This window comes from Lactuca virosa, chromosome 5 (assembly GCF_052849685.1).
Source record: "Lactuca virosa cultivar CGN04683 chromosome 5, Lactuca_virosa_CGN04683_v6, whole genome shotgun sequence".
Classification (NCBI taxonomy): Eukaryota; Viridiplantae; Streptophyta; class Magnoliopsida; order Asterales; family Asteraceae; genus Lactuca; species Lactuca virosa.
The window spans coordinates 380,714,318-380,741,173 of NC_136430.1; the positions used below are offsets into that span (position 1 = coordinate 380,714,318).

At 38.4% G+C, this 26,856-nt stretch overlaps 3 long non-coding RNA genes across 5 annotated transcripts; 1 reads left to right on the forward strand and 2 right to left on the reverse strand.

Moving 5' to 3' along the window:
* Window positions 1–11,559: 11,559 nt before the first annotated feature.
* Window positions 11,560–12,566, reverse strand: LOC145111138 (uncharacterized). The gene is made up of 3 exons (XR_013710182.1): window positions 12,331–12,566; window positions 11,942–12,040; window positions 11,560–11,829 (listed from the first exon to the last, which is right to left on the reverse strand). It is a non-coding gene; the product is annotated as an uncharacterized LOC145111138 (long non-coding RNA).
* A 939-nt stretch (window positions 12,567–13,505) lies between these two features.
* Window positions 13,506–14,085, reverse strand: LOC145110874 (uncharacterized). Its single transcript, XR_013710082.1, has 2 exons — window positions 13,971–14,085; window positions 13,506–13,868 (listed from the first exon to the last, which is right to left on the reverse strand). It is a non-coding gene; the product is annotated as an uncharacterized LOC145110874 (long non-coding RNA).
* A 177-nt stretch (window positions 14,086–14,262) lies between these two features.
* LOC145110873 (uncharacterized) lies at window positions 14,263–16,563 on the forward strand. Of its 3 annotated transcripts, none has more exons than XR_013710080.1 (4): window positions 14,263–14,566; window positions 14,730–14,817; window positions 14,944–15,038; window positions 16,203–16,563. It is a non-coding gene; the product is annotated as an uncharacterized LOC145110873 (long non-coding RNA). The 3 variants fall into 3 exon arrangements; XR_013710081.1 differs by having other exon boundaries at window positions 14,455–14,566; window positions 14,944–16,291; window positions 16,359–16,563; XR_013710079.1 differs by having other exon boundaries at window positions 14,269–14,566; window positions 14,944–16,563.
* The last annotated feature ends 10,293 nt before the right edge of the window (window positions 16,564–26,856 follow it).

Below are 26,856 nucleotides of genomic sequence, written 5' to 3' on the forward strand. Positions count from 1 at the left end.
TATTATTATTATAAATTTCGAAAAAAAAAATTATAAATCGGACATTATAAATTCGAACGGCTATATAAAATCGGAAACATCTTATAGTGCTCGAGTAAATATTTTCAATCCGCAAAACACAATACTGTACCAATTAATATCCGTAATTAATAAGGACAAATTTTGTTTTTGTTCCGATTTTATATAGTCGTTCGAATTTATAATGCCCGATTTATAAAATATTGTTCGCAATTTATAATAATAATAACAATAATAATATTAATATTAAAATATAAAAAATATTTAAAAACCAATTTTATATAGCCGTTCGAATTTATAATGTCGTCTGAATGTTAAAATTTTGTGCGAAATTTATAACAATAATAATAATAATAATAATAATAATAATAATAATAATAATAAAATATAATAATAATAATAATATCCGGACAAATTTTGTTTTTGTTCCGATTTTATATAGTCGTTCGAATTTATAATGCCCGATTTATAAAATATTGTTCGCAATTTATAATAATAATAACAATAATAATATTAATACTAAAATATAAAAAATATTTAAAAACTAATTTTATATAGCCGTTCGAATTTATAATGTCGTATGAATGTTAAAATTTTGTGCGAAATTTATAACAATAATAATAATAATAATAACAATAACAATAATAATAATAATAATAATAATTAATAATTAAAAACAACAAAAAAAACAAAATAGGAAAAAAAAAAAAACAAAAAAAACAACAAGAAGAAAAAAAAAATCAAAAAAAATCAAATTAGGGGTGGAATTGAAAAAGAATAGGATACTTATAAAAACCCCTTATTATATATTGTGAGTTGCGATAGGATAATGGTTGTAACGATGCATAGTTGATTAGACATAAAATATAAATAATATATATCAATAGTGTTAGTTTACATTAAAAATGACAATTATTGTCAAATTCAAATTGACATCGATGATCTTGAAATGAAGATAAACATTGCCATCACGCCTACAAATCGAAAAGTTCAAGCAATCTAAGGTGTTGTTTGTTTTTCTGAGGCAAAATGTCTGCAGCGGACCACATCTGTAGACCTCTGCTGTAGAAGATGTGGACCAAACGTCTGCAGTCTGAAAAAAAAGACTGTTTGTTTTTTTAACATCTGCGGGCTACTAAAATAAACTGGTTTTTTTAAACTACAAAGTGTTTTTTTAATGTTTTTATGACTTTGTTATAAATAATTAACAAATCTATATCAACTTTTATGTATTATTATATAAAAAATAAAAATAAAAATGATATGAATTAACGTATATATTTGATAAAAGCAACAACTTTGGTTGCAAAGTTATAACTAAACATTATAACTAATATCAAAGAATTTGAGACATAAATGGATGGAAATAAACTTCCATTTTTTCAATTAACTCCATTAAAAACGTAGCATAAATATTTTCTCGAGAAATTGACGATAGTGTATTAAATAATGTTTTACAAAATTTAGCAAAAAAATATAAGAATATATTATGATTTTTTTTTTGTATTTATATAAACAACTTCAACGACTATTATTGTAATAAATCTTTATTTATAAATTTGTCAAAAATATCATGTTTGTATCGTCGAACGTTTTTTTTTTTTTTTAAGTTTTGTAATTTTTTTCAAATTGTTTATCATTAATAAAGTTGGAAAAAATATAAATTAAAAAAAAAACTTAAAAAAATATAGATATATGTGTTTTTTTAGGCTAGAAGATGTCTGAAGATGTTAGAAGACTCTGATCCACATCTGCGCCAAGAAGAGGGCGCGCAGACATTTTTAGGTCTGCAGTCTTCAAAAAAACAAACAGTCTGCGAAGGCTAATGTCTGCGCGTGGTCTGCGCGGCGCAGACAGAAAGAGGCCACACAGATCTGCAGACAATCATTTTCGCCCACACCACTCATGGTCATGCACACCATAGCTTAAGAACCTTCCGACAAACACACCCACACACCGGAAATTAGAAGAAGACAATTCTTTTGTTGGATATTTATTTAGTGACCTTTTATGAGCTTTTTGCGTTTGCCATAGAATGTTTTGAATGTTTTAGATGGGAGAGGACCGGTGATGGAAGAAGCTTGGATCAAAATGGAAGCTAGTGTTCGCAAATATAAAAAGAAACGTGAAAGCAGGTTATTTTCTAGAAAGATAAGATATCATGTTTGAAAACTTAATGACTCAAGGTTACAACTTATTAAAGGTTGTATATAATTTTGGTGAATACTTGTTCAAATTATGTTTTAAAACATGTGGTTTTGATTTTTTTTTTTTTTTTTTTTTGAAACGAGAAATAGACATGTTTTACAATATAATTCGTTATTTATTGTTTGGTATTTTATATTCCAATATTTTGTTAAAGCGAATGAAGAGAAGATACTACCAAAGGTATCAGCAAACAAGAAAACAGTTACTTGCTGCTATAGAGAATCCATGCAAAATTAATATTTGTCAATTTTAACATTTCTCACTTTACATCCATATTAATTACACCAAGTTATCGTCATCATTGTCCTCGTCGCCGCCGTCATCATCATCTTCAACATCGGAATCAGAAAGTGTAAAATGCCGATTAGGATCGATATGTATTCGGATTACTCCTCCTTTCAAAATCAATGCCCTTTTTATTTAAAATTGCAATAGTCTGCAAAAAAAAGACATGGGTTATAGGAAAAAATTTATATATATAATAAAGACAAAAAATGACTCATACCTCATCCTTCAACACTTTTTTACCGGTTTTGCTACCGTATCCAGTTATTATGTTCACAACTTTTATGCCTGAATAATAACAAAACGATAAATTAGCAAAAATCATTAAATATAATAAATTATTAATTTACCTTTGAGATTATAAGCCAACCACAAGTTTATTTTCACGATCATTATTCCTTATCGCTTTTGTTGATCATGAAAGTCGATAGTATAACGGTTGTTTATACCCTTATTTCTGAAAACAAAAATTAATTGTAATAGTATTAAATTAGAAACATTATTCTATATAGTTTAATAGATTTAACTATTAGACTTATTTAAACATGAAGATGGGTCAACCTTGTTTTGTACGGTGTATAACTATCTCTCATGTTTTGTGACTTAGGCTAAGGGATTCGTAACACTCCTAACACATTTGAAAATTAAATTTTTTAGTGTCACATCATTTTGACCATTTAACACCTCATCTTAATATTTGATAGGGAGTGGTAACACTTCTAGCATTCCATTTTTTTATTTTATTTTTCTAATTTAATTAAATTACTTTATTTTAATAAAAAAACATTTTTTGTGTATAAATATTAAACAAATTTTATTTTTTTAAACATCATTTTGACTTATTTAAACATGAAGAAATTTAATTTTCAAAGATGTTAGGAATGTTACCAATCCATTAGCCTAAGTCACAAAACATGAGAGATAGTTATATACTATACAAAGCAAGGTTGACCCATCTTCATGTTTAAATAGGTCTAATAGTTATACACAAAAATATTTTTGAGTGTCACATCATTTTGACCATTTAACACCTCATCTTAACATTTGATAGGGAGTGGTAACACTTCTAGCATTCCATTTTTTTATTTTATTTTTCTAATTTAATTAAATTACTTTATTTTAATAAAAAAAAACATTTTTTGTGTATAAATATTAAACAAATTTTATTTAGAGGGGTTGGATTGAATATTTTGATTCTTATTTTATAAAAGCGTTTTTTTTAAACTACAAGTTGTATAACGAGAGGAAACAAAAATATCTTTTATAAAAATTTAGTATAAAGAATATGTTACAGATCTTTTTAATCCAACTCATTTTAATTATTAAAAAAAGTTAGCTCATGTATTAGCCCATCTTCTTGAATCCCAATCCACTCCCTATATAAATACTACAAAACTCTAATGGATTCCTCGGCCTCCACTCCAAAGAGCGATCATCTCTCTACATCAACCAAACCCTAAATCTCAATTCTAGTGTCCACTGATTTAATCTCATTTTCTCAATGGTTAAGTTGCAGGTTTGGCTGTTGATATGTTTTTAACATTTTTTTTTCATTTGTGGAACCTAAGGTTTGTACAACCGTGACCCGACGAGATGCGACCAATCACAATGCTTCTTTGTTTCTCTCTCTTCTCGCCAAACACCCAACGAGTGACTGTTAGCAACCCCCTTAACGAGTGGTAGGGGGCGGTGTTTGAAGATTGCTAGCGAGCATAGCGAGGCCGGTGGCAAGCTCCACTCCGCTTAGTCTTAGCATTTCTCTTCATTTTGTCTCCTACAAAAAAAAAATTAAAAAAAATAAACACAAACAATTTATTAAATGGTATATTTTGCAACTATTACCTTCTCAGTTAGGTAATCAAATTTTTCAGTATCTTCTCTTTCACATGCCGCTTTAGCCTATATAAAAATTACTAAAATTTAGGGTTGTTCACTATTTAGATAAAATGAATTGTCTAATTAGACTGTTTTGATTGAACTATTTGGTTTGAATATTTTGATTTTTGGATTGTTTTTATTATTTTAGACTTCTCATTTGTTTTGGTTTATAAAATAAGAACCGAATAAAAATTTATTATTTATTTATTTTTAATATATATTTATAGTTATTTATTAATTTAATAATTTATTTTTTCAAATAGATTCAAAAAATTTCATTTAATAAAAAATCTTATCATGAATTTTCTCTAAAAAAAGTATTTATAAAATATTAAACTACAATATACTTTCTTAGTGGTTGTTTATATAAACCACAACTAAAATAATTTGTTTTTGTTTCTTCAATAAAATTGGATATTGTAATTATATGTGGTTTTAAAATGTTTTATTTTTTGAAAACCGAATTATAAAAACCGATCCAACAAAGTTATAATTTGGTTGGATCGGATCGGATTTGAACTTAGTTTGGATAATTTGAATCCATGATTTGAAAAACAAAATCAATTTTTATTTACTTATTAAATCAGATTGAACCTATCCATCCAAACGAACACATAATAAAGGTCAATGTACAAAGAATAAATTACACGGATGGTTCCTATAGTTTAGGTATTTAATGTGTTTAGTTCCTAATTTTTTTTAACTCAATTCATCATTACCATTTAGTTTTGTTGCATTTTTGGTCCCTATTACACTTATTAAAAAAAGATTATTTTGCTCTTATTATTATTTTTCTTATATTTTTTTAATTATTATTAAACGAAACAGTTATTAAATATAAAGTAAATTACACGAATCGTCCTCGTGGAGATGACAAATACACACGCTTCATTTATACGGACATAAAATAACCATTTTGCCCTTATTATTTTCTTTTTGATTTAGTTATTATTTATTGATTTATTTATTATCAAAATTAATTATTATTGTTTTTTAAAAAGCAAATGGACGCTAAACCGTAAGGACATTGATAACTCGTCTCTCCCCCCTTCTTCTTCTTCTTCGGATCCACCATCACCACCCCGAGAGTCCAATACTCCGACGATATCTCCGGCCACTGCAAGACACCTCTGACGCCCTTCCCTTCCCCATATTCCTTCTACCCTCCCTGGAAACCAGGTCACCAGATGAACCCTAAAACATGGACTCTCCCCCTTCTTATTCAATACTCTCACGTCCGTCCTCCATCACCAACTACACCGCCGACCTTGATCAACGATCGACGAATATGCAGATCGACGACTTCCGGTGGATATGTAGAAAGTAGGATAAAGATAATGGGTTGTAGTCTGACTAGTTGTCTCTCTTAGGGATTTCTTGAATCTGATATGAGGAAAAGGAGATCCGGTAGCACAAACAGTGAAGGAGAAGATTAGAGCTGGCAATAATTATTTAAATATTATCATGTATTAATTTTAGTATTAGTTTATATATTGCAATGTGTGTATTATTATTTATGTTTTAAAAAAATGGAATCCTAATTCCTATCTTTTTTCTTGGCACCGACAAAACTAGTCACTCTCCAAAATCACTTAGAAATTACATATATTTAATGTTATTTGAACAATTTCTTTGTATATGTAAATTGAGATTATGCTTTTGTCATACTTTGAGATTTTTTTTACGTCTATAACTAATTTAAGTGGTGTAATCTTTAGTTAATTTATATATTTATTTTAATTTTAAATGGGTCAACCCAAGTTTAACTCATTTATTTAATAGGTTGGGTTGGAAAGTACATAAACAGGTCAACCCGGTGACAACCCATTTATCTGAGAGGTTGGGTTGGGTTGGAAATATCAACTCATTTAAATAAATAGGTTGGGTTGGTTTGGAATCTTCAATCTAATTAACAAATGGGTTGAACCCGAACCCAACCCAAGTCGACTCATTGTCAGCTCTAGAGAAGATGATTAGGTAAGAGGATATCCACCATGAACAGATGAAATGGAAATCAGACATCGATGATTGGTAATCCTCTCAATCCAAGTCATATTTTTTTTGAATCACTTTCAATCAAAATTTGTGGGTCTTTCCCAATCGGAAATCAAGAAAGGTGGGGTAAGATGAGATCGGAAATATTTTCATTACTTAATTAATCATTTAGGTCATTTTTACAAAAAAGAAAATGGACTATAAAAATGTTTTTTATACCTGAATGTCAAGCAATTGAACTTCGTTCCACATCTTCGTTGCACGACTTCTAACAGCATGATAGCTAAAATCTTTGTTATCTACAATCAAAAACTTCTAAGTTCAAAAAAATTCGACATTAAAATAATTTACTGTTATCAAGAATTTTGGAAAAGATAAAAAAAATTATCGTATTTTACATCTTGAAACGGGTTCATAGTTTTTAATTTAGAGAGTATGTCCCACCAACCCTTTTCCTTTTCAAATTCTTCATCAAAATTCAAAGAATCTTCTGAAGTTTTTGGAGCAGAGTGTCACAGACCGAGTTTCTGGAAAATTCCACGTTCGTCTAGAGAACTCCGGAACGATCAAGTATCCTCGAGAAGTCTCCAAAGAGATCAAGAATGCTCTACGAGACCCCGGAAGACGCTAGAAAATTATAGGTGTACGTGGAACATGATGGAACGATCCGGAATAACCAAGAGAGCACTAGAGGAAGCTAGAACGATACGTAAGATCCTAGACCATCGTAGAACCCTCTAGCACATAAAACAGTAGTATAGAACCTTATAGAATTTTGTATGTAAAATAAGATCTTGTAAGAATGATCTAGAATACTCGGGAATGTCCTGAACCTAGAAACTTCCCTTGAGGAGGTGTAAGGTTCCTATAAATAGGGAGAAGGGCTCATTTGCCCAAACCATTGGGAGGTTGCCTTGTAAAGTAGTCGAGTCTATAATAGAAGCTTTCTTTCTTACTTCGTAGCATTCCTTATCGCATATCTTGCTATCCTAGTCGTTAGTACATCGTAAGGAAGTGCTCTACGCCTGACTTAGTCGAAGAAACACTAAGTGGCACACGGTGATTGAGTCATCCCGTGATAAGTGGTATCAGAGCCAGGTTCGTACAAGCAAGAGATCATAGTCATGGAAGGAGGAAGTAGTGAAATAACCAACATTCTCCCTGTCGCTGAAGAGAAAGGAAGGAAGTCCAGGAGGAGGGACCAATCTGTTGACCCTTTGGCAAGCTTTGAAAACAAGCTTACAAAGGTAGAGATTAGTGTTGGTAAGATCCTTGAGTGGAAGGATCCCGTCGATCAGTTCGTTGCAGAGATAAGTGACACGAGCGATGGATTGAAGGAGACCATCGGTCTCATCAAGGAAGAAGTCCTTGGACTTATCAACACCTTGCGGAATGAGTTCCGTGAGAAGGTAGCTACACTGGAAGCCGAAGTAAACTTGTGCAAGGCATCAATCGTCGGAGGAGCCGTTGCGAGTAAGTTGGCGCACATGGAAACACCCAAACCATTGAAGTATGGAGGAAAACGCGACCCTAAAGAACTTGACGAATTCTTTTGGTCGATGGAAAGTTACTTCAATGCTAGTAAAGTAAAGGAAGACAAGACGAAGGTCGATACGGCAGTCCTTTACCTATGTGCAAGTGCAGCTCTATGGTGGAGAAGGAATCATGGAGACATTGAAAAAGGCTTATACACCATAGGCACCTGGGAAGAGTTCAAGAGGCAACTTAAGAGACAATTCTACCCACATACTGCCGTAGACATAACAATGAAGAGACTACGTGGGCTAAAGCATATTGGATCCATCCGGGACTATATAGTCAAGTTCACGAGCTTAATGCTAGAGTTACCCGATATGCAGGAGAAGGAAAAACTTTTCTATTTCATGGATGGACTACAATCTTGGGCCTACAACGAGCTCAATAGGAGAAATGTCAGAGACATCGACGAAGCTATTTCCATAGCAGAAGATCTAATGGAGTTTCGAAGAGAAACCACGGCTAAGAGAAATAGTGGGGGGGATCAATCTACAACTGAACCACAACCAAAAGAAGACATACCCCAACATTCGAATACGAAAGGAAAGGAAATCGAACGAAGATATCGAAAAGAATAACGGAAGGGGATCAAGTGTTACCTTTGTGATGGTCCTCATTTGATCCAAGATTGTCCGAAAAAGAAGACCTTTTATGCAATGGTGTTGCAAGAAGAAGAAGAAGAAAAAAAAAAAACTCACATGAGTTCCACGCGACTTCTGAACTCTATAGCAAAAGACGAGACAAATGAATCGAAAGGGAGTGTAACTAAGGTAGGAAGTCTCATGCTAGTCGAAGCCAAGGTAAATGGAAGAAATACCAAGGCGCTAATAGATTCAGGTGCAACTCACAACTTCCTTTATGAAAACGAAGCAAAGAGATTGGGAATCCACTACATGAAAGAAGAAGTCCAGTTGAAAGTTGTCAATTCTCCATCCAATCCTATCCTAGGAGTTTCACAGAGAATACCCATGAAAATCACGGAATGGGAAGGAAACATTGACCTAGTAGTCGTACCGATGGACGACTATAGCATGGTATTGGGAATGAAATTCCTTGATGGAGTACGTCCATAGTCATTTGAAAGTGATAACACCATGCACATTACTAAAGGTACAATCATTCACATCGTACCAATAGAAAGGAGTAGAACAAGGTCTCGAACGCTATCATCGATGAAGTTTAACAAAGACCTTAGGGAAGTTGGGAAGATACGAGAAAATACCCTAAGTTTGAAGAAGGAAGATAATTTACAAGCGACTAGTGATCGAACCGGGAAGGATATGAAACCAAACAACATAGTTCAAGGTGTCGACACATATCGGTGCAAGATGGAGTCACTGCCAACCTTAAGGATTGCTCCGATATGTCATTAGCCTACGAGAAGACCCACAGCAGGCGAGGAAGTAAGAACGCAAGTGACACATACTAGAAAACTTGACGATGACGTCAAGGGTTTAAGTGGGGGATGGTGTCACGGACCGAGTTTCTGGAAAATTCAACGTACGTCTAGAGAACTCTGGAACGATCAAGTATCCTCGAGAAGTCTCCGGAGAGATCAAGAATACTCTACGAGACCCCGGAAGACGCTAGAAAATTATAGGTGTCCGTGGAACATGATGGAACGATCCGAAATAACCAAGAGAGCACTAGAGGAAGCTAGAACGATACGGAAGATCCTAGACCATCGTAGAACCCTCTAGGACACAAAAGAGTAATATAGAACCTTATAGAATTTTGTATGTAGAATAAGATCTTGTAAGAATGATCTAGAATACTCGAGAATGTCCTGAACCTAGAAACTTTCCTTGATGAGGTGTAAGGTTCCTATAAATAGGGAGAAGGGCTCATTTGCCCAAACCATTGGGAGGTTGCCTTGTAAAGTAGTCGAGTCTATAATAGAAGCTTTCTTTCTTACTTCGTAGCATTCCTTATCGCATCTCTTGCTATCCTAGTCGTTAGTACATCGTAAGGAAGTGTTCCAAGCCTGACTTAATCGAAGAAACACTAAGTGGCACACGGTGATTGAGTCATCCCGTGACAAGAGTCTCCCTTTTTTTGCTTAACGATGTTTTTTATAGCATTACCGAAACTGTTGAAACAAATTAAATAATTTAGATTATTTTAAAAACAAATACACTATTAATTTTTAAAAACTTACGGTTTGTTAGTGATCCCCTTGAAAGTTGATTTGCTTTCCTTTGATTTCATGGGAGAAGACCTTGAACTTGCACTGTCCTCCAAGACTTGTTTTGGGTATTGATTATCTGAAATAGGATTTTTGATTTCCGAATTGTCTGGTATTTCTTTATGATCTTTGCCTGGTTTCCACCATTGGGTGTTGTTGTTCTTCATCTTGACAAGAATCAAGATTGGTTGGAAGTTGGAGATTTTTGGAGGGTTTTATGATTGTCTGGAAGAACAATCAAGAAGTTGTGATCTTGGGGATTTGATCAACTCCTACTTGTGTGAAGTGAAACAGAGACATGTTTATAGAGGGAAGAGAGATGAATCGGGTGGAAGAGAACATGGATTAAGCCTTCATCCGAGTTCAGACATAAAACTTCCAGTTAAACAAGCGTCATCCCTTCATCTTTTATTAATAACTCTGCAGCCCCTCGAATTTATTTTTCACCACTTTAACACTTTCTACCCTACCCTCCATTTTTTAAACTGTACTAAACAACCTAAGTGAATAGAAGACAAAACTGCAAAAATGGTCCCTATGAATTGTATTTTTTCAGGAAATAAACCCAACAATTTTTCTAGTAGATTTGGTTCATGTTGAATTTGGAATGAGTAATAGGTCCTTTTAATTTTATTTTTTTTTGCATTGTCTTTAACATTTTTATCTTTTATTTTAGTACTAATGTGATAATAAATAAAAAGGGGCCAAATACCACCCCTAGGAAGTTGGAAGAAGGCATGGATCCTGAATGGGCCGGATCCTCCGGGTTTGGTATGAGTTGCACCGGCTTTTAACCCATGTATATAGTGTTGAGTGAGTGACATAAATATTTCATAGACTCGTTTCTCCCTTGATTTAGGGTTTTATTCGTTAGAGATATTTCAAAGTGATTTGTTCTTCTTCCTCTATGTTGTGATAAGATTGTTATTTAGTTTATGTTTGTTGAGTGTGAGTGAATATTTTTTTAAAAATGACATAGGATTGGATGATGATTTTGCTGTAAAAATAAATAAATAAATCAAGACACCATTTATGGAAACTTTTGACACCTGATTGCCACCAAACAAGTCCTAAAATGATTGTGGTTGCCAAATGTATATAAAAAATGAGACTGATAAAAAACAAAATTATCACAATTTGATCAATGTACTTTTACCAGACATTCTGCACCAATCTTGACGGATGAATCTTTCATTCATTCATTCTAAAATTCCTCAATTTATTCAACATGGCTTACTACAATCATGTATTTAACAAATATCTAGTTTACTTATAAAGTTACAGTAGTAATTATATTTAATAAATATTGTAAAATCCAAAGGTAATTATCGAAATTGAGTTTACTTACCATAAATATAGTTACTTATATATTTAATATTTTATGTTACCAGACACTCTGGACCTATCTAGCATGCATCATTGATGGCAACATGCTGGAAGCTATAATCCCAATTTACTACACCACATGAAAACAGTATATTCCCAGATGGTGTCCAACATTTTGGTAATGTAATACCTTCAACAGCTTTTGTTCCAACATTAACATGTACAAAGCTGTGAACAGAATAATTACACAAAATCTGAAAATGTTAATAACAAAACATTACCTAAATCCTCACCAAAAACGACATCTAAATTCCTAGTAAAGAAGATTATATTCATGTATCGGGAAAAACACCTAACAAAGCATCTATCATCAAGGCTTTTGTCATTCAGATCTGTTGCTGAAAAAGCCAAATGAATATGATTATATGTAAAAAAAAACCACGAAGATCGCTTATAATCCTGATGATATGCACCTCGTTCTATCAGGATTGAATCAAACATTTATCTTACCTACTTCAGTGGATCTATGTGAACATCTTGAGGAGTATAAGACATAGATGTGATGCTCCATTCCCTTACTATGCACACCTTATTCCTCCCAGACTTATCCTACATGAAACAAAGTCATCGATAAAAAGTTCAATTACTGTTAACATCAAACCAGATTATCACCAAGCTATATCAACCAAATCAGATTATAAGCTTCATTGAGTCCAAAAAAAAAAACTCGTGTGCTTCAAATTCAAGTGCTTTATCGATTCAAAAAAAAAAAAATCATCAGCAAACGAGGTGTACAGAACCGGAAAAAGAAGGTGAGATTCCAAACCAAAAATTAGGAATAAGAATTGAGCTCTATATCGATCCAGGAGGTGTAACCGGATAAAGAAAATGGGACTTACCATGTCGGAGTAGAAGAAGCAGCAGCCGGCGCCAAAGATCGGAAATCTGGAGCGGAGATCGGAGGAGAAGAGTCGCCGGTGTGGGAGATCGGTGAAGGAGCGTGTCTGTGGAATGAGTCTAACGAAGCCAACGAGGGGATTATAAGTATTGCCTTATTGGGGGAGAAAACGGCGGGTATTTTGGTAGTTTGAACTTTAAAAGGTCAAAAGTCGGTCTTTCTTATTTATGAAAAAGCTTTTTTAGCTATTCCAAAAAGGCATTTTAAAAATGTCCAAACGTTCTCTTTTTAATTTATTGATTTTTTGGAAAATCAAAATAAATTAATAAGTTTTTTCAAAAAGCGGTTCCAAATATCCGTTTATGTTAAAATTGACATGAAATAATCCACAAATAGAATAAAAGGGTGTTTGGTAAAACTTATTAAAATTATGCGTAATTCCACACGTTGCGTATATATATATATACTAGCTAAGTTAAAGGCCCGTGCTAAGCACGGCCCACGAAGGACAATTTGGGTATTTCTTTCGTTATTGTCTAAAACTTTGGAAAAAAGTGAACTTATGTTGCTATCATAAATGATAACTAAGTATGTTGCTAATATTGGTAAGAAAATGAAAGTTTATGGCTATTTTGGTAAAGAAAAGAAAGTAATTTGTTATTATGGATATAAAGTAAAGTACATTTCCTATTTTGGTCAAAAGGGTAAAGACGGTTGCTATTTTATGCCATTATTAACCTTTAATACTTATCATCGTTAAATCTAGAAAACCCACCCTCAACTATCACCAATATACAAAATAACCCCTCAAACTCACATTCGTAAAATACAACACATCCTCCTTCATGCTCCGACTAAAAGAATTAAAAAAAGAAATCTTTAATTGATGAAAAAGGAAAATGGTACTATTAGTTAGGATTTTGCAATATGGCTAATTACACAAAATCCATTACATTATCATGCTTTCGGTGGCGGAACGTAATGGGGGCTAGGGGGGCCTTGGCCTCCCCGGTTTTGAGGCTTCTAATACAGCAATACTCCTATATATAGTTTAATTATAAAATTAAACCAATAATCATTAAATTGGCCCCCTGATTTTTAGATCTGTTATTAATTTAGAGTCTAAATAATCAAGCAACCAAACCAAGCAACTAAAATTCCGAAAATCACTGGAAAGATCAAAATTAATCTTGTTTCATTAGGAAAATATATCATAAACTCTATAAAAGAACAAAAAATCTAATCAAATTTACACAAGTTTTTAACACAAGCTTTGTGTTTAAGAAGAAAAAAACCCAGAAAATCTATTCGGGTCATCGGAAAAAAACACCTAATCTCACCGGAAATAACGCAGGCGCCCAACTACGTCTTCACCACCGGTCCCGTCTTCATATTGTTGTCGTCTTTTTCTTGCTCTCTATCTCTCTCTGCTGGTCACCGCACATTTTCCGCATCTGTAAGCTCTGCCTCTCCTCTCTTCCGGTTGCCACCTCGCCGAAAACCGCTCACATTATGTTGTAAGTTTCCAACATGGTTTCTCTAAACAAAAATTTCATTTTGTCAAAATCTAATTTTACTAAATAGTAATCAAGAATCTAAGCCAAGAGAAAGAAGAAAGAACAAAGAGGATCAAATTCATACCAATCAATCAGACCTAAATAAAGTCTTCATATTTGTGGAGGTTCTATCACGATGGAAAGTAAACCATTGTTACGGTAGTATTTGGTGGCGATTATTACGGTAGTATTTGGTGGCGATTATGTTGGTCGGCGGTAACAATGACGGGTCTTCATGGCGGTAGGAGGAAATGGCATAGAGGACGACAACAATAGGGGTGGAGGTTGGAGACGACAAGGGGCAGATTGAGAGACAAAGAGTGACGATTCATTACTATATATGAAAGCCCTTTTATTGTGATGTTTTCTAAAACAAAATTCATGGAGTTCTAAAGCTTCCACGTAACTCACTCCTAAACGTCACATTCTGTCAAAATGTCGACTCAATTCTTCATGATCGTCGCACATAACGTTCCTCTCAACGAAGAATTCACCTCCGATCGACAGAATTTACCATAACGTAGATTCAATCGTTCTCATCTTCCCTTCTCCTTCAACGCTTCATTTTCTGCACTTCGAAAGCTCCACAGATTCTCCATCTACTCCAACCGAACGTCTAGATTCGTCTCCAACAAGCAGTCCGACCAAATCATACGTAAAAAAACCCTAATTCGGCGAATCGTAAGTTCTCAAATCGACTGCAACCGACCGATTTATGCTTCCTTCGCTGATCGATTGATGCGTATTACCATGTGTTCTTATTGAAAATCCTTGGGTTTACATGTAATTTTCATCCTTATTATTTTCCATTTTTCTCTGTTCTGATTCATGAATCTGGGTGTAGATACAAGCAAATGTAAGGAAGCAAAAAATGTACCACAACGGCTATCTCCCAAATGGTTGCGTGTTTTCAGTTTTGGAATCTAATTAGGGTTCGTTCATTTTATTTCTTTTGGCTTGATTTAAGATTGGTGTTTGATATCAATGGAAGCATTGGTATGATTATTACGTGTTTTTTATATTTTAATGAATCTATGGTTTTAATTTGGGGTATGCAGATTCTCTATGTTTTGATGGTTGAACTCGATTTCCTAAAATACAAACAAACCCATCTTCAGACATTCATCACAATGATTAGGTTGCATTGATTCAGGTATGTGTTCTATTTGACCATCTGAAAAGTTTTGTAATGTGGGTGGGTTCTAGGCATGCAATTTGTGATTTCTAATTATGTCATCAGCAATAGCATCTTCTCCCGAATAAGGTAAAATTATTTTTCAAATAAAATTTTTATATTTTTCTTCCAACTACTTCACAGAGTTTCAACTGAAGAGGTCAGTGAATGCTTTATTGTCTTACAAGTTGTTTGAAATTGGATTACAGTTTGGTCGTTTATGACTTATAGCCCTAATTAAGTTTTACTTGAGATGGCTTAAAAGCAACCATGATATAAAATCTTTTTATTATGGAAACCATGTACAATTAACTTTAAGATTGCGGAAAGTCAAAATCTTGTTCCTAAGAACTAGCTAGAGAAACTATTACAACTCAAAACAACCAAAAAGACCATAAAGTCCCTTAAGTTTTACCACTAAAAGGAAAACATCAATCCAAGTTCAAGAGCGGATATTGATGAGTTAAATGCGAATCTAATAGATAAAGAAACTGAATTGCAAGGTATTTGTAAGGAAAGTGAGGAACCAAATTCAAAATTGAACAATCAGTTATATAATCAGGGATATTATTGTGTCCATCACTTCATGCTGCTCGGTTGTGTAATTTCCTAATTGAATCGATGAAGCTCTTGACATCAAGTTTTAAAATTTTGCTTTAAAGCATTAATTGTTGTACTGGTGTAGAACACTGCATTGCACGTATTGTTATAGCAAGATAGCTAATTTCCATCTTTCTCTTTCTTTGTTAATAGTTGATATTTATTTCGTGACACCATATTTCTTCCTGCAAATTTTTCTTAAACTAATTCGAATTTTTACTTTATTGAATGTTTCTCAACAAAATAAAAGCCATGTGGTGTATGTTTATGTCATGCATCGCCTCTTCCTGCTTGATATTTTGGATTGAAATAAGTTCTATAAAAATCATTTCTCAACAAAATAAAAGTCATGTGGTGTATGTTTATGTCAATGGCAGCGGTGTAAAACTATTTTCAAATTTTAAAGCATTTTTATGTCTTTGTTTTGCATTTACATTTCATTCAAGGAAGTGTGGCACATGGATAGTTGAGGATTAGAAAGCAAAAACAAATACCCTATTCTATAGATAGTTCTATTAAGAGGCAACTTGATTTTTCCTACAGATGCATACCCGTGATGGAAATGCAAGAGGACAAAGGGGTTCTCTTTTTTGATTTTGCAAAAACATTGAACTAGAGTATATGATAATATGGTAAGTCAGAACAATGTTTAAAGATCTTTGCTGAGTGTATATAATTGGGCTCAGTGTATGATTGCAGATTGCAGAGAATCAAAGTTGGGTAATTTTCATGTGAAATTATCAAATATTATGTTGATGTAAATCATTAATCATATCGTGATGATTATTTTTTTTTTTTTTTGGTCATATGTTATATATGTGTGTGTGTCGATATAGAATGTTTTTTTTGTGTGTGTGCGTTTTTCAGTTGAAGTGAATAGATGGGAATGACAATTTTGTGTACAGCCAAATTATTCACCCACCAGCTTCGGTTTTGGTTAGATATGATCACAATCTAAATGTAAAGAAGAATGTGTACACGAATGAGCTTATTTAGTTTACTTTTAGTTTGACTTTTTAGATCTGAAAATATGTATAATGACTTGAATTAAAGAGTGTTTAGATGTAGTTTTCTCATTTTATTTAAAGTAAATTACACCGATTGTCTATTGGTTTTTATAAAAGAGAGTAAATGAAAAGGTTTATTTAAAAACTAAATGTTATCTCGTATGTTGCGCAATAATATATAATTATATATTTAAAATATCTAATTAACGAAAATGTACCAATTTTTTTACCAAAAACAAAATAGCATAAATGTTTTTGAAAAAAATACTTTTTGTCCAGTTTCATATATTTACTTGGTATCCAAACTTTTTCTATTAATTTGATCGAAATATTATGATTTTTCTGAAAATAACCATATTATTAAAATAAAAGTTATGGCTTATTAATTTCTAGAATTAATGTATATCATTATTAATAAATCATTTATAAACTTCAGATATCTTTTTTATTATAAACTTCACATGTATTTGTTCTCTACTAATAATAGAAACATACTTAAAATACTTCACCCATAATAATTAATAACAATGTACTTACTTCTCTTCAAAGATTTAGATAATGGCGAAGGAAATACTCATATTACCCTCCAAGGGTTGTGATACAAAGTAAATATGTGAAATTAACGAAAAAAGTCAGGATGCCATGTAAATATGAGAAACTGGACAAAAAGTATATTTTTTTTTTCAAAAACAATTCTGGTATTGTGTTATTTTATGTAGAAAAAATTTAAAACCTTTTCGTTAACTATGCCAAAATATTAAGATTTTTTTTTTGCCCTTTATATTTTTCTTATTAGGAGGTGGTTGTGGGTTGTGGTATATAATGGTGCGAGTTTCTTTGTTACTTATGATAATAGAGAAAGATCTCAACTATCACTGGCAAAATAAAACTTGAAGGTCTTTGGTCTAAATACAAGAATTAGTGATGTGTCTTTGTTTGTGTGTGTACTATTGCATTCATTTTTTTTTGCTCTACCTTCCTACCTTTTTCCTTATCAAGGCATTGTGCAATGAAGTTGTAACATCCCAAAATACGAGCCAAAAAAAATTTCATTTTTGAAACATATACTTAGCAAACATTAGAAATAAAACATTCACTGATCATATCATTTCATAAAAATGTCGCGTGTCCGGAAACCATTTTATAAAAACATAATAATGTCAGAGTACAAATCCCAGAATAACTCATGATGCGGAAATCAATGTGTGTGTATGATGTGCCGCTACCGCGCCAGCTCTTTCCCCTTCGACGAAGAGGTACCTGAAAACAAAACTATAAACTGTAAGCACAAAGCTTAGTGAGTTCCCCCATCATACCACCTACCATACAGTTACATAACATACATATATTGTCCGGCATATCTGGGTGCCCGACCTACCCCTTCGGTCCTCCCGACCGGATACTGTCTAGCATATCTGGGAGCTGGCCTCCCCTTCGGTCCTCTCGACCGGGTTCTGACTAGCATATCTGGGTGCTGGTCTCCCCTTCGGTTCTCTCGACCGGGTACTGTCTAACATATCTGGGAGCTGGCCTCCCCTTCGGTCCTCTCGACCGGGTACTGACTAGCATATCTGGGAGCTGGCCTCCCCTTCGGTCCTCTCGACCGGGTTCTGACTAGCATATCTGGGTGTTGGTCTTCCCTTCGGTCCTCTCGACCGGGTAGTGGGGACTATTTCACCCCCTTACTACTACCACATAACACATTTATCACATAATCTATCTAGCATGGTTGGGCACAACCGCCCCTTCGACCCTATTGGCCGGTAATCTGGGGACTATCTCCCCCTACAGTCACTAGTACATAGCATCATGTCATTTTAGCACATAAACATATCACAGGTAGTAACGACCCTAGATGAATATCACATAGACAATCATCTATCATGCAACTCCTACTGGTGGGCCGGCATTGTGGCCGTAGACCCACCGCTACTGGAAGGTAACTCACCTCAAAGTGTCTGCTAATCTGCGTGGGAACTGACTGACTTCTGCTGCTGCTGCTCCAGAAATCCTCCGGCTATAATTCCCATAAAAACACTCAGTCAAATACTGCTAACCGCCCTCAGGGTAAAATGACCATTTACCCCTAACTAAACCAAGAGTCAAAATCAAAGTCAACTTCCAGTTGACCCGACTCGCCGAGTTGGTTTGCCAACTCGCCGAGTCCCTATCCACTCGATTGACCATAATCTCGTCTCTACTCGTCGAGTTAGGCATTGACTCGACGAGTTCCCTTCTAAACCGATGACCACTAGTCCTTCATCCTACTCGCCGAGTTGTATGAACAACTCGCCGAGTCTGTTCTTGAGGCTCGCCGAGTCAGGGCATTGACTCGCCGAGTTCCTCCATGAGTGAGTCTGGCTTCCGACTCACTGAGTCACCCCCCCCCCCTATGACTCACGACTCCACTCAGCAACACGAAAAGGGGAAAACTCGAGGACTCGCGACTCGACTCGCCGAGTCCGATGAGCGATTCGCCGAGTCAGCCACATGCCACTAATATATACTCGATTTTGCTTGGATCCAGCTCATTCCATACGTAGATCTAGGTTCCTAGGGCTTGATTAACACGTAAAGTTTCCAACTTTACGTGTAAATAAACACCAATGAAGGTTTCAGGGCTCAAAATGCACTAAAAGAGTAGATCTAGGGCTTTCATGCAATATGGCTTCATAAAGGCAGTGGATCCGAGCTCCTAGAGCTCAATCATGCCTAGATCTAAAGGTTGATCGGCTTATCACAGACCCTAGTTCATACCCAAGCTTGGAAATGGCTCAAGAAGGACTTTAATGGAGCTCTAAGGGACTATAAGCATGAGAACAGAGGGAAACTGAGTTATACCTCAAGGAAATCTCTGAAATAACACCAAGATGCCTGGCCTCCTTCCTCTCCTCTTGATCTACTCTCCTTTATCTCTCAAAGTCTTCAAGAAATCACACCAAGCACTTCAATTTCACAAGGAACGATGTTAGAACGATATAGGGGGCTCTGAGGGTGAATGGGGGCGAGCTTGGAGCGCATAAGGTTGGTTTAAATAGGGTGCAAACCCTTGGAATTAGGGTTTCACCAGATAGCGGGGACTCGCCGAGTCGCCAACTTAAACGTGTTCCATGTCCCGGCTCTACTCGGCGAGTCGGGCCTACAACTCGCCGAGTCCAAGGCTAAAAATGCAAAATACTTAGATAAATTTACATACCAGGAACCAGGTGCTACAAATCCCCCCCACTTATTTTAGACTTCGTCCTCGAAGTCTGCTGCTCGGTCCTGAAACAGCTCGGGGTAATGCTCCATCATTTCTTCCACCGGCTCCCAAGTCCACTCTCAACCCTTTCGGTGCTGCCATTGCACCTTCACTAATTCCACCCTCTTGTTCCTCAGATCCTTCGACTTCCGGTCGAGGATTGCGACTGGACGCTCAATGTAATTCAGGCTGTCGTCAACCTGGATATCCTCTAACGGCACCACCGCTGAATCATCCACTAGGCACTTCCGCAGCTGGGAGACATGGAAGGTGTTGTGGATCTGACTGAGCTCGGCTGGCAGATCCAGCCTATATGCCACCTTGCCCACCCGGTCCAGAACCCTGAAGGGTCCAATGTACCTGGGGCCCAATTTGCCCCGTTTCCTGAATCGGATGACACCCTTCCATGGTGACACCTTCAGGAGGACCATATATCCGACCTGGAACTCCAGGTCTGATCGGCGCTTGTCAGCATAACTTTTCTGCCGACTCTGTGCAGTCTGAAGCCTGCTCCGAACCTGTTGGATCCTCTCGGTCGTCTTGAGCACCACTTCGGTGCTCCCCATGACCCTCTGGCCTACCTCACCCCAGCATATCGGGGTCCTGCACCTCCTCCCGTACAACATCTCGAAGGGAGGTCGGTCGATACTCACGTGGTAGCTGTTGTTGTACGAAAACTCAGCTAGAGGAAGATAGGTATCCCAGCTACCACCGAAGTCTAGTACGCACGCCCGCAACATATCCTCCAGAGTCTGGATGGTCCGCTCACTCTGACCATCGGTCTACGGGTGAAAAGCGGTGCTAAAATGTAGACGAGTACCCAGCTCGTCATGGAACTTCTTCCAAAACCTGGAAGTAAACCGTACATCTATGTCTGAAATCACGGAGACTGGCACTCCGTGCCGCGCCACCACCTCTCGGATGTAGATTTTGGCCAACTTCTCTGCCGAGATACTCTCCTGGATCGGTATGAAGTGAGCGCTCTTGGTCAACCGATCCACGATGACCCATATAGAATCCACTCCCCGTGCGGTCCTGGGAAGCTTGGTGATAAAATCCATCGTGATGTCTTCCCATTTCCACAGCGGGATATCCAACGGATGCATCTTGCCGTGTGGCCTCTGGTGCTCGGCCTTGACCTTCCTGCAGGTCAAGCACCGCTCAACATACCATGCTACATCCCGCTTCATGCAGGGCCACCAATAGTCTAGACGAAGTTCTCTATACATCTTCGTTGCCCCGGGATGAATGGAGAATCGGGATTTGTGCGCCTCCTCCATCAGAACCTGACGCACACCCCCGTGATACGGTACCCACACCCTACGGTGTAGTGTCAATAACCCTCGACTATCATAGTCGAAGGAGGAAACCTGTCCCACAATCCGCTCGCTCTTCCGATGTTCCTCCTTCATAGCCTCCTGCTGAGCCTCCCGGATCCGCTCCAAAAGCGGAGTCACCACTGTCATCCTCAGACAGATATCCCTGATCGGTGCCGCCTTGCGGCTAAGCGCATCGGCCACCACGTTGGCCTTTCCCGGATGGTAAAGGATCTCGCAGTCGTAATCCTTTACCACGTCCAACCACCGACGCTGCCTCATGTTCAGATTCGGCTGATCCATGAGGTACCTCAAGCTCTTGTGGTCCGTGTAAATCGTACATCGAACCCCATAGAGGTAATGTCGCCATATCTTGAGGGCGAACACAACAGCCCCCAACTCCAAATCATGCATCGGGTAGTTCGCCTCGTGAGGCTTCAGCTGCCTCGACGCGTAGGCGATGACGTGCCCTCTCTGCATCAATACTGCGCCCAAACCTGAGATGGACGCATCGCAGTACACAACAAAATCCTCCATGCCCTCTGGCAGGGCTAAGATTGGCGCCTCGCACAATCTCTGCCTCAGTGTCTCGAACGCTGCCTGCTGCTCAGGCCCCCAACGAAAGACCACAGCCTTCCTCGTTAGCCTGGTCGGGGGTAATGCTATCTTGGAGAAATCCTGGATGAATCTCCGATAGTAGCCAGCTAATCCCAGGAAACTCCGAATCTCAGATGGAGACTTCGGAACCTCCCATCTCATCACGGCCTCTACCTTGGCCGGACCTACCGAAATCCCGTTCTGGTTGACAAGGTGCCCAAGAAACTGCACCTCGCGCAACCAGAAATCACACTTGGAGAACTTGGTGTACAAGTTCTCCCTCCTCAAGGTCTCTAGAACCTCTCACAGATGCTCCTCATGCTCCTCCTGTGTCTTGGAGTAAACCAAGATATCATCAATAAACACTATCACAGACCGGTCTAACATCGATCTGCACACGCGGTTCATGAGGTCCATGAACGCGGCAGGAGCATTGGTGAGCCCGAAAGGCATCACCACAAACTCATAGTGGCCATAACGCGTCCGAAACTCCGTCTTCTGCACATCCTCCTCCCTAATCCTCATCTGATGATACCGTGAACGCAAATCTATCTTGGAGAACCAAGATGCTCCCTGAAGCTGGTCAAAGAGGTCGTCAATCCTCGGGAGTGGGTAACGGTTCTTCACCGTTACCTTGTTCAGCTCCCTATAGTCTATACACATACGATGCGACCCATCCTTCTTCTTCACAAACAGAATCGGGGCTCCCCAGGGTGAACTGCTCGGTCGAATGAAACCCTTGTCTAACAACTCTTGAAGCTGTGTAGACAACTCCTGCATCTCAGGAGGAGCCAACCGATACAGTGCCTTGGCTATCGGAGCCGCACCAGGGACTAGGTCGATCCTGAACTCCACCTGTCGCTCCGGAGGTATCCCTAGCAACTCCTCGGGGAATACATCCGCGAATTCTCGTACTACGGGCACATCGCCCATCGTCGCCCTACCCGCCTCCCGGGTATCCATAACATACGTGACATAACCTGCGCAACCCTGCTGAAGGTAACGCCTAGCTCTCGCTGCTGAACATAAGGCCGGTCCTCGCTGTGGCCTCTCGCCCTGAATCACCAGCTCTCCCCCACTTGGGGTCCTGATCCGCACCAACTGCTGCGCGCAGTCGATCACTGCCCCATTAGGGCTGAGCCAATCCATGCCTATAATCACCTTGTTCCCACGCAATGGAATGGGAACCAAGTCTAGCAAGTAGCGCTCCTCAAATAACCTCAGCACACAATCTCGGAAGACCTCAGATGCTCGCACTGATCGGTCGTCCGCAATCTCGACCTCTAGAGGGCAATCCAACATACCCGAAGACTCAGAAAACTTCTTGCTAAGCGCAAGAGAAACGAATGATCGGGTAGCGCCCGAATCAAACAGTACCTGTACTGGGATACCGTTCACATGGAACGATCCTAAACAGAGCACATATCAATAACATAAACGTCATAAAAATAAACCAGAGGGAAAGAATCATACCCGTCACTACATCGGGTGCAGCGCGTGCCTCCTCGGTAGTCAGCTGAAATGGCCGACTCCTCACCACTGGAGCCTCTGCCTTGCCCTGCCGGCCATCGGTAATCCGCAGGGTCGCTGGAGCTGGCGCCTTTACTGGCGCTGCTGCTGTCAATTGGGGACAATTGGCCTTCTTGTGGCCCCTCTGGTTGCAGTGGAAACACAGCAACTCTGATGTCTGTAACACAGGTGCAGGGGCGGTACAATCCCTGCTGAAGTGCCCTAACTTGCCGCACTTGTAGCAGCCTGACGATCCCAACTTGCACGCTCCCTCGTGCGTCTTGCCGCATTTCCTGCAGCGGCCCCGTCCCTGTTGGCATTTCGGCCCCGCATCTGGTCCCTTGGGCTTCTTCCCCGAAGCCCCCATAACATGCCCCTCTTCCGCGTTTCTCTTCCGAATGTGCTCCAGGTCTATCTCCCTCTCCCTTGCCCTAGCAACCATAGAGTCCAGGGTAGGGCAAGCTGAAAAACTGACATGCTCCCGAATGTCAGCTCGTAGCATGTCATGATAGCGGGTCCTCCTCATATCCTCATCACCCGCGTACTGGGGCACCAGTAACGCTCTCTCCCGGAACTTGGCGGTGATCTCCGCCACAGTCTCCGTCGTCTGTCTCATATCTACGAACTCCCTGGCCAGCTGCTGAAGCTCGACAGCCGGCGCAAACTCTGCCCTGAACCTGGTCACGAAGTCCGACCAGGTCATAGCCTCGACAGCAGAGGCTCCCAACGAGTCACCAACGGATTCCCACCAATCCCTAGCTCGATCTCTCAAACATCCTGCTGCAAATCTCACCTTCGACCCCTCGGGGCAGAAGCTAGTCAACTGTGCAGACTCAATGTCTGCAATCCATCCCCTGGCAGCTATGGGGTCCTTCGCCCCGTGAAAATCCAGCGCACCACTGCCCCGGAAGTCCTTGAAGGACAGTGTGCGAGATCCTGACTGGCCAGATGCCATGTCGATCCTGAATGCCCTGAGGCGATCCTCCATCAACTTTACTATCCCTTCCTTGATCGACCCGAAGATAATGGGAGTCGAATCAAGGATGCCTCTGGTGATCTCTGACGCGATGAACTCGCGTAGCCTCTCGTCTATTGGCTCGGAACCTGATCCCGAACCCGATCCCTCTCCTGAACTGCCAACTGCTGGCCTCGAGCGTAGTACCACCATTATGCAATACATAACGACAACTGTCGGTGGTACTGATACATCTAAAGGGATCTCGTCTACTGCAAGGTTCCTGGTCTCGCCTCAGTCTCCCTTAATTCAAGTACGGATCCTCTCCTTTCAGTAGTACGGGCCCATCCTAGGCTAATCTCATCCTAGGCTCGCCCTAGGAAGTCGCCAACCCACTCTCCGCCCTCAGCTGCATAAGAAGTCCCTGCTTTCTTCCCCTAACTAGCTTGTGAATACTATTACATATTACTCAGACTAGATAATTCTTCGAATGAGGGATCCTACCCTACAACGGTTGGACTTAAACAAGAGCTGCGAAATAGGGCTAGACCCAACCCTCTGAAATTATTTAGTCCTTGCAATATGTATATTAACATATTCGTTTACTAGTTAGTGAAAGACAACTAGAACTCCTAAAAGCACATAACAAGCAGCATTCGGACATTGAGTACACATAATCAAGTATGTACTACTCTGGCTATCATATCGACTGATCTGTACTAGCATACACTGCTAAGCTCATACTACCATGCATAACCTAAACAGGCTATCCTACTACTGTCTACTCGGTACTAGCATGCAATTCTCATAAAGCTGGAACACATAAAGCAGGCACATAAGGCATCATTCCTAGATCCTTAGTCCTATTCTAGCATGCTGTTCTACTGAAACTGAAACTGATAATCATAACATAAACTTGTATGGGTACTTTGGGGAAAACTTACTTGAGCTCGGCCGGTCGCGCACATCACACACCTCGTTCTTTCTCGAAACCCTTTTACCCAGTCTTTAGAAAATCGTTTCTTTATAAAAATCTTTTAATCCCTCGATTTGAGTCCAGACATCCCCCGAAGGTGTGTCTGAATCCCTCAAACCAGGGCTCTGATACCAACTTGTAACATCCCAAAATACGAGCCAAAAAAATTTTCATTTTTGAAACATATACTTAGCAAACATTAGAAATAAAACATTCACTGATCATATCATTTCATAAAAATGCCGCGTGTCCGGAAACCATTTTATAAAAACATAATAATGTCAGAGTACAAATCCCAGAATAACTCATGATACGGAAATCAATGTGTGTGTATGATGTGCCGCTACCGCGCCAGCTCTTTCCCCTTCGACGAAGAGGTACCTGAAAACAAAACTATAAACTGTAAGCACAAAGCTTAGTGAGTTCCCCCATCATACCACCTACCATACAGTTACATAACATACATATATTGTCCGGCATATCTGGGTGCCCGACCTACCCCTTCGGTCCTCCCGACCAGATACTGTCTAGCATATCTGGGAGCTGGCCTCCCCTTCGGTCCTCTCGACCGGGTTCTGACTAGCATATCTGGGTGTTGGTCTCCCCTTCGGTCCTCTCGACCGGGTACTGTCTAACATATCTGGGAGCTGTCCTCCCCTTCGGTCCTCTCGACCGGGTACTGACTAGCATATCTGGGAGCTGGCCTCCCCTTCGGTCCTCTCGACCGGGTTCTGACTAGCATATCTGGGTGCTGGTCTCCCCTTCGGTCCTCTCGACCGGGTAGTGGGGACTTAGTTTACGTCTGTGTAGGAATTAAGGAAGAAAAAACACCATATGATGAAAACCTTATGAAGAAAATGTTGAAATCACAATTAATTTTAGGAAATGACTTAGTTTACAGATTTGGAGAATATGGGGATAGGATATTCAAATTTTTTAGGAAGGAAATCACGGTAGTTAAAGCAAGATTAAAAAGGTTATAAGTTATCAAAACGACGTAGTTTAAGGGTTCTATACCTAAGCTTGTATGGGCTGTTATATATATTCACTTTTCCCTCTCTCTCTCTCTCTCTCTCTCTATATATATATATATATATATATATATATATATATATATATATATATATTTCTCAAATAAATGGAAGTATAATGTTATCACAAACAACAAACAAAAGTGAGTTGCTTTTTTTACATTTGTTACCTCTTTCTAACAACAAAACTTATAAAACTTATGCAAATTTTGCAGACGACATCACATTGAAGCTATGTATATATAAACATTGAAGATTCAAAACAACATAAAAACATCTTTAATTTTTGGTTATTAGCACATTGTACTTTAGACTATGATAAATAAAATACCTAAATTACCCTCTGTGGGTCGTGCTTAGCACGGGCCTCAAACTTTTCTAATATATATATATATATATATATATATATATACACACACACGCAACGCCAACCTCAACCTCAACCTATGTTCACGATGGGACTTGAACCCTCAACCTCAAGGAGGTAAGACAACACCAGATATCGTTGGGCTAGAAACTCTTTAGTAGGGATATAACTATACAGCTAATTAAATAGTCATGGGTA